The sequence below is a fragment of the Eptesicus fuscus genome, chromosome 15 (assembly GCF_027574615.1).
Source record: "Eptesicus fuscus isolate TK198812 chromosome 15, DD_ASM_mEF_20220401, whole genome shotgun sequence".
NCBI lineage: Eukaryota > Metazoa > Chordata > Mammalia > Chiroptera > Vespertilionidae > Eptesicus > Eptesicus fuscus.
The window spans coordinates 58,554,490-58,567,522 of NC_072487.1; the positions used below are offsets into that span (position 1 = coordinate 58,554,490).

The 13,033-nt window shown below is 43.9% G+C and overlaps 1 pseudogene; it reads right to left on the bottom strand.

The window, feature by feature from the left end:
• Window positions 1–11,329: 11,329 nt before the first annotated feature.
• Window positions 11,330–11,696, bottom strand: LOC129151561 (gamma-aminobutyric acid receptor-associated protein-like 2; annotated as a pseudogene).
• Between the last annotated feature and the right edge of the window lie 1,337 nt (window positions 11,697–13,033).

Below are 13,033 nucleotides of genomic sequence, written 5' to 3' on the forward strand. Positions count from 1 at the left end.
TTAGGGTATTTCTCAGACATCCCCTCTTTCAATCCTCTCATCCATTGTCTGGGCGTCTCCTGTTACCTTCTCTTGGCCACTGCCCAAGGCCCCACATCTCTACTTTACTCAAAGCCCCTGCTCTTTTCATCACTCTACACTACAGACTCAGAGTACAGTGGAAAGACAGAAGCTGTGCTCAGAGAGGGGATTTACAGTGTTAGATACTTTACACGTGGCAACGTTTCTTTTGAAGTGTTACACGCTTGGTTGGCTTCAATGGAGACCTCTAGGACTGAGAACTGTGACAGCAACAGTTGAAAACATCATCAAAGACAGAGACTCCGCAAACATGCAGCCTTCCCTGGGGAATAATCCTGGAAACAGCCAGGGGAGTTGAGGAGGGTGGGTCAGGTACCAGACGCTGAGGGTCCCATGACAAACCACACCAATGGAACAGCAGGTGAGGGAGGTTGGGTGTGGAGCCAGCCTGCCTGAATGGGTTGGCTCAGACAGCATTATTTTTCTTACACTCCTCCTCTTACATCATACCCCATACAGAAACAGACACCTGCATGCCATCTGTCCCTGAAGAGCTGCAGCTCCACAATTCATCCTCTAGAAGGCGGGAGCCAGATGGGGTGATGTTTTCTTTTTTCCTGGGCATTCACAGAATGGGAAATGTATGTGCTGGAAGCAACGTGCATGATCTAGTCACTATGAAATGGAGAAAAATCCCAAGAAGCCAACTTACGCATCCTGGGATGGGAGCAGAGCTAGAAAGGGACCAAGTCTCTCATCTCCCCGACCAATGCCCTTTCCACTGCACTGTGCTACTTCCCATCATCCAGTGGACAATCAAACCTGAAAGCTGACATCTTCTCCCTTCCTAAGAGAGTCCCAATCCTATGGCATTTGAAGTCCTAGTATGGGTCAGCATTCTCCCAGGGCCCCCACTGAATTGGCCATTGACTGTTCTCGGCGTTGATAACAGCAGAACATTCTCCATCTCTCTGCCTCAGCCTTTATAGAGTGGGGTCTGCATGGACTATGCTTCACATTTTACGGTTATTTCCTGTGTTGTACCAACAGTGTCACCTCACCTCTAGGAACTAAATGTAATTTTGCTCTTTAGCCATTTAGCCCCCTCTCTATATTAATTTTAAAAGGTCAAAGCATTAGGAGTTATTGGAGTCGAAGATATGAAGGTAGAAGTAGCCTGGAATGTCAGCTGCTCTTTATTTAGGGCAAAGGTGGTTGTAATTCCTAAAGAGCAACAAACTAGATTTTGGACTCACAGAGTCCAAAGAATGGAAAGATCTGAAGGATCTCCGATCTTGGATTCCAAAACTTAGAAAAATCTAGGAGTTGCTCTGCACCCTACTCCCATCTCAAGCAATTGAGCTCTTATCTAGTTTGTCTTTGAATCCTAACGGATCTTGGTGACTAAAGATGGATCCATCTATGTTGTAGGAATTTCTACAGCCAGCCTCCAAGGCTGGTACCTTGTCAACAGGAACAAGCAAACTGAATTAGTTTTCTTCCTACCAGGACATGGACGTAGTTAGGTTCTCATCTTCTCCTACAGGAACATTGATAATGTACAATATTCCTAGAGTCACTCCTTCATTCAGTACCCTGCATTAGTGGTTAATTGTAACTCTGTCTACTCTTCTCTTCCCCATAGTGCATCCTGCTAAAGGGGTGGAGATCCAAGTTTTATTCATCTTTCACTTCCCCAAAACACCCTCCAGGGCCTACACAAGGGTGAAGCAAGCCAGGCAGCTAGGGCACAAAACTTGAGGAAGCACTTACTCTGAGAATCCTTAAATTCTAAACACCTGACTTGCCTCACCCTATTCCCTACACCTTTACCCTCTTCTGACATGCAGGAGAAGGGCAGTGAATATATGTTTGTATAATGTTCACTCATTACTTAAAATTTTCAAATGTCTCCTCATCACCTCTGGATAAAGTACACACTCCTGAATATGGCCAGCACAACCCTTTGTAAGCTAACTCCTGTCCCTATGCGTAGCATCAGAGACCTCTACTCTTTGCCTTATTTTACTCTCCATCAATCCCACACTCCTCGAGGTCCCCTCCCATGGGGTTTAGAACAGATTTGGTACTCAGTGAAAGATTGCCTAATGAACCAATGCGTGAGATCTGAAACACTATGATACATTCATGCCAAATGATGAAGGGAATAGAAGACCTCAGGAAGAGGTGTGGTGGTAGCTAAAAGGGCAGGCTCTGGGAGTGATCCTGTCTCCATCAGGAGCTGTGTCCATTGGACAACTGATTTTCCCTAAGCCTCAGTTACCTCCTTTAAAAAGAACAAAGAAAAGTAAAACAGAAAAACAGCACCTATTCCATGGGTTGCTGTGCAAATAAAAAAAAAAGTTCATGTAAATCCTTAGTATAGTGGCTAACACATATAAGTACTCAATAAGTGGTCATCAATGTTCTTACACATTGGAAACAAATCCACTCTTAGAAAAATATTTATGAATCTACAGACTGCAGCTGGGTTTCAGGAGGTGACAGTGACATAGAGCTAGCACTTAGAGGCAGCCAGTCTTCCAGAGTCCAAGTTCTCTCTTTAAAAGATGCCTTCCAAGACTAGGATAGACACCTTTCTAGACTACAGACATGTGCTGGAAGAAACCACAGAAGAACAGAGGTACAGAGTCTGGGTTTCCATGTATCAGCAGCAAGACCCTGCCCTAGAATTTGTTACCCCCTTACTTAGCGTCTGAGCCTTGAAGAAAACATGTAAATTATGCAGAAAGGCACCATATTGTTGGAGGCAAATGAGACCTTCATTATCCCTATGTGAGTAAGGCTTAGCCAACAGAGCAGAGAGAAACAGTAAACTCATGAAGGTCTGGTGGCACAGATGGGTGCTCCAAAAGGTTCCAGGGACCCTCAGAATGGGGCCAAATGCTGTCATTATTCAGGCAGTTAACACATGGCTAGGCACGTGGTGGGTCCCTAATGATTCTGCTTCTCTGCACCCTTCTTCAGGGGAGACTTCTCATCTGCCCACAATCCTCAGCACCATGCCCTTAAAACATATACCCCACAACCAGCAGTCTCCCACTGCTGTTTATAAAATTTCCTATTTCTATGTGATTCAAAGACCTTCCTATTTCAATGAATCCTAGTATTAGACTATACCATTGTCTCCCACCCCTGCCCCTCTTACACATTGACTATATTCAAATGCATCCCCTGTGTTTACCAGAGATCATGGCATCCAGTGCCTGGCATTAAGTAAATACTTAACATTTGCTGAATGTTGGCATTGGTTCACAGCCTTACTCTTCACCCCCAACCCCTGCTGCCATCTCATATGCCCTTAAGATCTGTTGAAGAATTCTTCCAGGATCTCAACTTCCACAGTCTTGCTTAACCTATTTCCACAGCCTTCTCTTCCATTCCAGGAACTCACATTTATGCCCTCCTCTAAAATGTATACCTCTAAAATCTTGACCTAAAAGAATCACCAATCTGACCTCAATCTTTCATTCCTTTCACTTCTCCCAAACTTGATCCAAACCATCAGCCCTGTTCTCCTGTACTCCATCTGTCCTCCCATTGCCCCAGTCATCTCTTTCTTCACATGGTAAAGGTCACTACATGTAAATTTCCCCAGAACCCTTCCCATTCTCCTCCAAAATTGAATATACATGGTGTCCCCCAAAAATGTATTCATACTTTAACAGCTGGTAGTTCAATTTTTAAAATGAAATGTATTTGAATAAAGACTGCCTTTAAAATTATTCAATGTGTGTATGCATTTTTGGGGACACCCTATATTTTTATCTATTATTATTTCCTCTCTTGTGGCCCCTTAAGAAGAACAGTTTCTTTTAGAGGTAATCCCTCTACTCTTAACATTATCTTCTTGAAACAGTGAACATTTCAACAACCTGTCTCTTCTATCACTCCACCTCTAAAGTTACTTCCTCTTTGTCAAACCCATTGAACTTTCAGTGCTTCCCCTTAGCTGATGTATGTGAAGCATTTGACAAGGTTGGCCACATCCTTCCTGTTAGAACACAAATCTTTTTCTTCAGAACTAGCACTCGCCCTGGTCTTTCTCTTTGTCTACATTCACCATTGCTGATGGCTTTCCCTAGATCCTTCACCTTTGTTCACTCTTTAAATTCTGATGTTCCTGGGGACTTTGTTCTGGATCCCCTTTTCTTCCCATTTTGTGTCCTCTTCTTGGGTCATGGTACCCACTCACATGGCTTCTAGTGAATCTGTGCCCATATCATGATTCCCAAATCAGTTTCTCCAGACAAGATATCTCCCTTTAGCTTCAGAGCATAATACAACTAACTATACATGGAAACCTCCACCTGCATGTCTATCTGGACCCCAATGTACTCAAGACTCTGTGCAGTCTCTTCCCCAGCAGATTCACTCTGCTCCTGTATTTTCTATCTCATTTAGTCTCCCCACCATCCATCTAGCCGAGGCTCAGACATGTGATGACTAGGCCATGATCTAGTCTAGTGTTTTTTTCTTCTCTCACTGAGATTGGGTGAGGAAGGGCTAGGCCAATCACGGGATTGACTGCAACAGTTAGCTGTAAAATGTATGACTCTCAGGTGTGAAAGAGCTTTCACCTGAACAAGGAGGTACTTTCAGCAAGGAGAGAAGGGTGATTGTTACTAAGAAACTGACTAGAAGGCAGGGACCTTTGGGGTCTTGAAGAGAGAAAGAAAGAGAAATTGAGAAGTGATTCCTGGCATTTGCCCAGCAGGAGGCCCAGGTAATTGACCAACACCATCAAAGGCTATGCATTTAAAAGAAGGTCTATCCTGCTTGGAAAAATACTTTGAGTTGCTGTATATTGAGCTCTGGGATGGGTTAGGAAAGAGCAAATCCTGGTCCACTTCTCCACATCCTCCCTCCAATCCCACCCACTTACCAGATATGACTTTTGAAAAGCAAAGAGAACTTTTATGTTTGTAAATGAAACTCAAAAGTAATTAGAGTCAAGAAGATCTACAGAAAATTCATATCCTAGTAATATCAGCCCTACAGTCTTCACTTCTGTGTCCTTGAACAGCTGATTGGACTGTTCTGCTTTAGTCCTATTGCAGATATTTCTATAAGGATATAACGTTCTTGACATAACATTATTTTAGTAATGGCTAAACAGAAAATAGCCATTAGTCACAGGTAATTCACTTCTTCAAGTGGCCAACATTGCATATAAAGTGGCACATCAACTCCTAAGGTGGCCAAGCAAGAACTCTGAGCCTTTATATGGTGGCTGAACTCAGTAAGTTCTGATTGAACTTCCTCATGGTATAAGTGGCCTGAATGGCAGACAGTGATGTGCATTTACCAGTGTGCAGGTTGCAGTGACTACTTCTGCTGTGATGTCCTGGTAGGAGAGTTACATGTGGAACAGATCACAGACGTTTTACTATGCCTTAAGCAAATAGCCAGTGGAACAGATTATGCAAATGAAATGTCCCCAAACACATCTCTGAATAAATGTGCGGCATGAATGCATTATAACTGAGGAGGTATGACTCTCATTTCACACATGCAAGGGTGCACATATTTAAAATTTCCTTTTAATCAACAGTCTTAAAACCAAGTCCCCACTCTTCCAGCTGTGAAGAATGCGACCTCAGTCTTCCTCTGGGGCTTTCTCCATAGGGCCAGGTACTGGGATTTTATGCAGTGCCACTAAATGTGGGAGCCTCTCTTGCCTGAAATCATTAGTTATCAGATTATTCTGTTAGCTGGAGACACCCATTGTCCAACGGCACATAGTCCCTTCAGGTCCATGGCTTCTGCTGCCTTGGGGCAAAGGAATCTTGTTCAAGTCTAGAAACCATGCAGGCATTCTCCCAAGGCCTCCCAGGATCAGGGTCCTGCTGCCCATTCTCATGGAGCCCACGGACCTCCCTCTCTCCCTGATTTCCAAAGATCCCTCTTCTGGTCTCTCTTTCAGAGTTTCCCTTGATAATAGGATCTCTCTGTCCCCTCCCTCAAGCACACCAGGAAGCGAAGTCTCTTGGAGGCCACTCCTTGCTTTCTATTCTATCACAAGCTCCTTTGAGGCAAGAAAGCACAGAGCTTTCTCCTGGCCTAAAGGGAGGGAAAGAAGAGAACACAGAGGAGAAAAATATCAAATTGCATCTCCAAAGCTGACTTAACCATTTAGTTTCCATCAGGGTGCTCTCTGTGTGACTGCTCAGTTGTCCACAGGAAAAGTAAGATGAGATCCTTCAGGGGCCAGCTCTTGGACAGCAGCTCAGTGGGCTGTTACCACTAGTCCTGTAAAACTGTAGGCTGGCAATAAAAGTGATGTCCTGGCTTCCAATGCAAGAGCTGTCTTATGGGAGGATTTGTTCATATATATTATTTCACCTGAGCTCCCACAACTTGCCTGTGAGAAAGGCTGGATTATCCCCATATCACTGATGGAAAGATAAAGGCTCCAAGAAGTAAAGCCGTCCAGCTAGTGTGAGGTGGAGCTGGGATGTGAATCTCTGTCTGACTCCTGCATTCTCTGTTCCTTACATTCCCTGCCCCCTTACCCCCTTCTGTCTCTGTCTCAACAGGGCTGCCCACAGCAAGGCTCAGAGCTCAGGCGGCCAGGTGGTCTTCCTGCTATCATGTGAGGCCAAGTAGCATATCTCCTCTGAACTTCGTGAGTCTTTTAGCTGTGCTGGTAACTCCCTTGGTGCCTCCCTTCACCACCCACCCTATCTCAATGTCCCTCCCTCATGACTCCCCTTCTAGACAGCTGTGAGCTCTGCCCCTGTTTCTTCAACTTAACCATCCTTCTAGAGTGACCTCTGTACACGTGTCATCTCCTTCAATACTCTGTAGGTTCTGGAGTGACTGATGCATTGCTATACTCCCAATAAATAAGGCCTGACACCAAGGAAATACACAAGAATGTTTACAGGAAAGAAGGATAATAAAATACATGGGGGAAGTGAATAAATGTATGAGGAAGGGATGAGTCAACAAACTAATGGATTGGTTTGAAAATTAAAACCCACAGATTATGGCAGCCATAATGGAGAGTGTTGAGACAGAGATGGGAGTCACCGCAAAGCATGATGGAGAGGAGAAACACTCTTCAGGCCAATAACCCATATTTCACACGAGATTCCTTTTATGGGGATGTGAGTACTGGTTTTCTTGGAACTGTTCACTTTTACAAGGCTCTAATCCTTCTTCCTGCTCATTAATAAACAGTCATGATACAACAACTAGATGATGGACAATAATTCTGGTGCACTCACAATGTGCCAGGCATTCGAGTATCTCATTTAACTCTTACAACCACAAAAGGAGACATGTACAGTTATTTATAGCACTTCATAGATGATGAAACTAAGGCTTAGTAAAGGTAAATAATTTTCTAAATGTCATTCATCTAATAAATGGCCGAGTCAGAATTTAAACCCATGTCATCTGACTTCAGTGCCATCCATCCTAGTCACTCTCCTGTCAACTCTCTGGCAACACATTCCTGTGGCTAAGTTTCCATTCACTGATCATTTGCTTTGTTAGGCAACGAAAACTCTGTGGATATTGAATCCTCAATAACCTCAAGGTTGAGGCACCATTTTGCTTTCCGTTTTATAAACAAGAATGCTAAGGCTCGTGTGACACCACTAGAAAACGATGACACTGGAACTTGAACCGTTGCCTTATTCCAAAACCCATGCATTGACCACAAAAAACTAACCATATCCCAGAAAAAGCACTCAGTTTTCTCCCTGGTTTAACCGATGGTTATGGGGTCATGGAAAGTTCCCTATATTTGAAACTGAGGTGTGTTCTAGTCTTGGTTCTTCCACATAAGCCTGTCCCTTGGGCAAGCCATTTAACATTTCTGGGTCTCAGTTCCCTCATCCATGAAATGGAGCCATCATGCCCCTTGTAGAATTATAGTGAGGATTAAGTGAGAAGTCAGTGTTGATGCAAGCACTGTGCCAACCTTTATTTCTGTGAGGTAGAAAGGGGTTTGTGGGTACGATTATACTTGTCCTGGGAGTGGATAAAATGAGTCTCACAGAGATGAAGTGTCTGATCTAACAATCTCACAGAGAGTCCATTCATTAGACCAGGAAGAAAGCCCAGAGTCCCTAGGCAGAAGTCCATGTGCCTTTTGCTTGGTGGCCAAGGATCATTATTTGCAATAGTGAGATTCCGCCAGCCCCGCAGTGCGTCTTCAGTTTCAGCGTGCATCGTTTCCCCCTCCCACACCACCCAGCTCTTTCGGGGCCCCTTGACATTCAGGGTAAAAGTCTTTTTCCATCTTTCCTTGGTTTAACTGTTAAATTAAGTGGCTTTGTTCTGTTAAAGAGTTCCACCCAGAATGAGCAGTTTTGAGAGAAGGCAGCGTGAGTCTGTCTGGTCAGGCACGCTTGCCAAGGCCTGCAGTCCTCCGCTAATGAACATCATTTGGAGCTGCTTGGGATTAAGCCATTATCTGTATGATCTTCACCTGACCCTTTATGGACCAAAATTCATTCATTCTAATTCTGTGCTTAACTAGGAAGGCTTTACAACTCCTTTCTCCCCTGGTATCATTTCTCTTCAATCTCCGGGACCCAATATGCAGCAATTTTGCTTTCTCCAATTTCATTTTCACTTTCAAAGTGAATGTCATTTGTCAGGCAAACCACATATTCTTTGGATCCCTATCTGTTAAATTATTTCTGAACTTGACTTTTTGGGGAGCTCCATTCTGGCTGACCTAAATTCTTCTCTGTCTTCTACAATTTCCCCCTTCTCTTTGAAGGCAGCCCTTTGTGGCTTCATTGCCCAAAGAAGCTGTTTCTGGAAGCACTTATCTGTTACCCCAGTTGGAAAGTTATCATTCCTATCTAAATTAGCTGGTGTGACCTTTTATCTGAACTCCAGACAGAACTGATCATGTGTATGAGAACTCCCCATCGGGTTTCAGGCACATCGGCAGCACCCTTCTCAGATGATTCTCCTTGGAGCTAAGATTCAAGTCCTCGATGTTTTCAATGCAAAGATTGTCTCTGTAGCCACTTTTCAAAGGAACATGCTAGTCTTGCAGAGATGATGCCTGGAATCCCAATTAGGCCATCTCTTATCACAAGACCATCTCAGACATGTCATCTTTTCTGTTCTGGTGTTGCCAGTGGTAGAGAGAATGTATGACAGGGATGGGGGGTGGGGCAGTAGCTCCAGAGTAGCAAAAAGTAATTTCATACAGTTCACCTTCAGGGTAGAGCAAGGAGATTCCACAGTGAAACCATGGCTGCTAACATATGTCCAAAATGATCTCACAAGACAACTGGCGACCCCATTCCTACCCCAGGTTGGGCAGACCATGGATACAGTGTGTTAGGCTGGGTCTGCAAAGTATCCCAGTTCCAGAGGACCTGACCACACATAAATTCCACTGAGAATAACCAAGCTTGTGAAGAGACCACTGTGTGAAGGACGGTTAAAATAGCTGGAATGTTTAACCTGGAAAAGAGAGCCTTTTGCGGGGATAACAGGATGGAAAATTCTATCTCAGACTCCTGTTTTACAAATTAGAAAGCTGAGACTTAGAGAACACAGACTCACAGAATAACCAGAAGGAACTTTTTAAAGAATAAATGAGATCATTTTGCTTTGCTGCTTGAAATCTGCTAATGACTCTCCTACTGCTGTTAAAATAACGGGCCAACCCCAAACCATGGCCTCCAAGACCCCACATGATGATGCTGGCCCCATGTACTAGGTGAGGACCAGCCAAGCTGGTAAAATCAAGAGACCACCCCCCCCACCCCCCAATACCATGGCTTAGACAAGGCAGAAGTTTATTTCTTTACATTTTTATAAACAACACTGTAAGCTGCAGGCCAGATCAAGCTTCAATAGGGGCTAGTTAGTAGAAACTGTCAGCTGATACTTCAGGAACATACCTGTGAGTGACAAAGATCCTTGCCTCTATCCACATGCTAAAGAGTAACAAGAGTAGAATGGACCAAAAATTTTGCACATCCTGTGTCCGTGGAGGAGTGAGGAAGCCCATGTATAAAGGGTCAGGGTGAGAGGAGTCATACAAACTTGTCAGGAAAATCAAGGCCTGGGAGTAAGAGCAAGAGGGCAAGAGGTTCTTTAGTAGTTTATTTGTATGGAATGCAAGTATTGGGTTTCCTCTTCTTTTCTCTTTCTTTCTTTCTTTCTTTCTTTCTTTCTTTCTTTCTTTCTTTCTTTCTTTCTTTCTTCTTCAGGGGCTGTGTGAGTGTGCGTGTGTGCGTGTGTGTAAGTTAGCTGCTTCTGGTATCCAACTGGGAATTTGATTCACTTAACTTGTTCAGTCAGTTGCAATAAACCAGGTGGTTTTGCATTGCTCATGCAAATCACTTTCTCCTCACACATGGCTATAGTCCCAGCTGCCAAAATGTTGTCATGTTCTTGTCTCCAGAGCCTTAATAAAAAGAAAAAATACAGTCTGTAGCGTGTATGTGCTCAACACTCTCCCTGGTTATCACTGAGCCTGTGTGGTCAATGAGCCAGTCAAGCCAAGAGAAGAGATGCATAGATGCCGATGGGGCTGAAGAGCCTGGGCCCTGGTCCTCAGGTCACAGATTCTGCTGACCTACTCAGTGTCCCTTATTAGAGCCAACACAGCCTTGGGTAGGAAGACTAAAATCCCAAATTCCAGTCTTGCCTTTGGTTTTGTTTGTTTTTTAATCTTTATTGTTGAAAGTATTACATAGGTCTTCCTCTCCCCCCGCCCCCTACCCCATTAACCTCTCAGTCATGCCTTTGTATTACTGACTGGGCTTGAATTAACAGTGCCTAGTGCCCTAATTCTTGTGAGAATTGAGACAAAGTCAAGATTCCCAACTGTTTTATGTCATGGTACAGAAAAAGATAATATTTGTACAGCACACTGGAGTAAATATGAAAGGTTACTTGTGCCAAAGAGGACCTCTAGAGGGTTCTGACCTCCCAGCCTCTGCCCATCCACCCTGTGGCTAAGGAATCAATATTGCATGGTAAACTGACTGACTGCTCAGCCAAATCAGTGGCCCTCCCAGTAAGAAGATTATACTTCCTCACCCTGTGGACTCATACATGGCCATGTGTCTTGTTTTGGCCAATGAGATGCAAGCAGAAGTGACATACCACTTTCAGGCAGAATCTTTTTTATTTATTTTTTTTAACTCTATGATAATTTACTGGTCTAAGGGAACAAAACCCTTCCAATGTATTAAGAGAGCAATCCAGTTACAATGCACTAAGAGGCCTATGTGAAGAGGTTCTGGTATAGTAATTAAAACAGACTGCTATTTACAAGATACACAAGCAGGTGGGGTGCTCCTAGTCCAACACCGGCCCTCACGAGCAAAATGTGTTCTCTCTACAGTAGGCCACATGCAAGAATCCATCTTCACCTTTTTCCTTCTCGTAAAGTTGTCCCATAGTTAGGCTGGACTGTGGGACTGTCTTATCCACAACAGGAAGACTGCCTTTCAGAAGGAAGCTGGATCCTTTTCCTGATGATCCACATGAACTGAGCCACAGTGATGTCAGATGGAACCAGATACTTCCGTTTATCAGTGTTGACAACCTGAGAGCCTGAGACTTTTTCCACAAACCCGGTCCGGATATTTCACTCAGATCTTCGCAGATTCCATGCATCTGTGTTCCAGCACGTGGTCCTCCTCAAACATCCACTTCATGGTGGTGGTGGGGAAAGGATGCAGGGAAGGGATGCAGGTGGGGAAGAGATGTAGCCAGCTCTCAGAGCCATGTTGCTCAGAGCACCATCCACAACAACTCAGGCAGAATCTTTAAGAGCCAGTAAGTACTCTGCCTTGCTCTTTCCCTCTAGTACAGAGACCAGCAATGTTCCAGATCACCCTGTATCCCAGAGTAAAGACTGTATGGAGCAGAGCCACTGCCAACTCACAAGGGCCATCTAGCATAAGCAAGGAATAAAATTATTTTGTCTTAAGAGATCCGGGAGTCATTTGTTACTGCAGCAAAGCCTCTCCCATCCTGACCATGTCTGGAAAACCCAATGGGATCCTCTGATCACAGGGCAAGAAAGAGTACCGAAGAGTACCAGACAAATGTTAGTCATTTACATACACAAGCACCAATGGAGTACAAACAAATTTTTTTTTTTTTAGTTTCTCAGCTCTGTCTTCTGAGGGTTTCAGCTTTATCCCCAGGCTCATAAATAGATAGCTGAAAATTACAGTTATCATACAGTTATCATAGCCATACAAAAAGAGGTTATTTCTTTCTGTGTCTCTTCCATAGAGAACTAAACTCTCCCAGAAACTCTGTTGAAGCTTCTATAGCATATAATTATTATAATAATAAAAGCGTGGGCTATGCAGTCACACATTCTGAGGCCAAATCTTGACTGGGTGATCTTAGTATGCTGTACAGCATGAGCAAGGGGCTCAATCTCAGTTTCTGCATCTGTGCAATAACAATAGGACCTAAGTCAGGGGATCATTGTCAGGAATAAATAAGTTAGTACATATAAGGGTTTTGGACAAGTGCCTGGCATATGGTACACACTTTGTACATGTTAGTAGTGAACATCTACTTGGTCTCCCATCTTATAGGTTTTTGTTAGAAATCTTCTAATTTTATGAGTCCCACCTTAATCTCCCTTGTAGCAAATTTATCTGTGGCCAACCCAGAATTAAACAGGGAAAGGAATTCTGGGAAGTATAGTTCCAGTTTAGTTAGATGAAAACAAAGCACAGCTATCACCGGTTGCAAGGTAGGTCTCAGCAGACTGTACTGCCAAGCTAAGGGTTTGGAGGTGGGAGGGTCAGAGCAAAGTCATAGAAAATGTTTGTTTTCTCTTTAAGTAGATATGGCTTGATCAGCTTTGCATTTAAAAAGATCTTTTATCCCAACTGGCGTGGCTCAGTGGTTGAACGTTGGCCTATGAAATGGGAGGTCACGGTTTGATTCTAGTCAGGGCATATGCCTGGGTTGTGGGCTTGATCCCCAGTGGGGGTTGAGAGGGTGTGTGTGCAGGAGGCAGCTGATC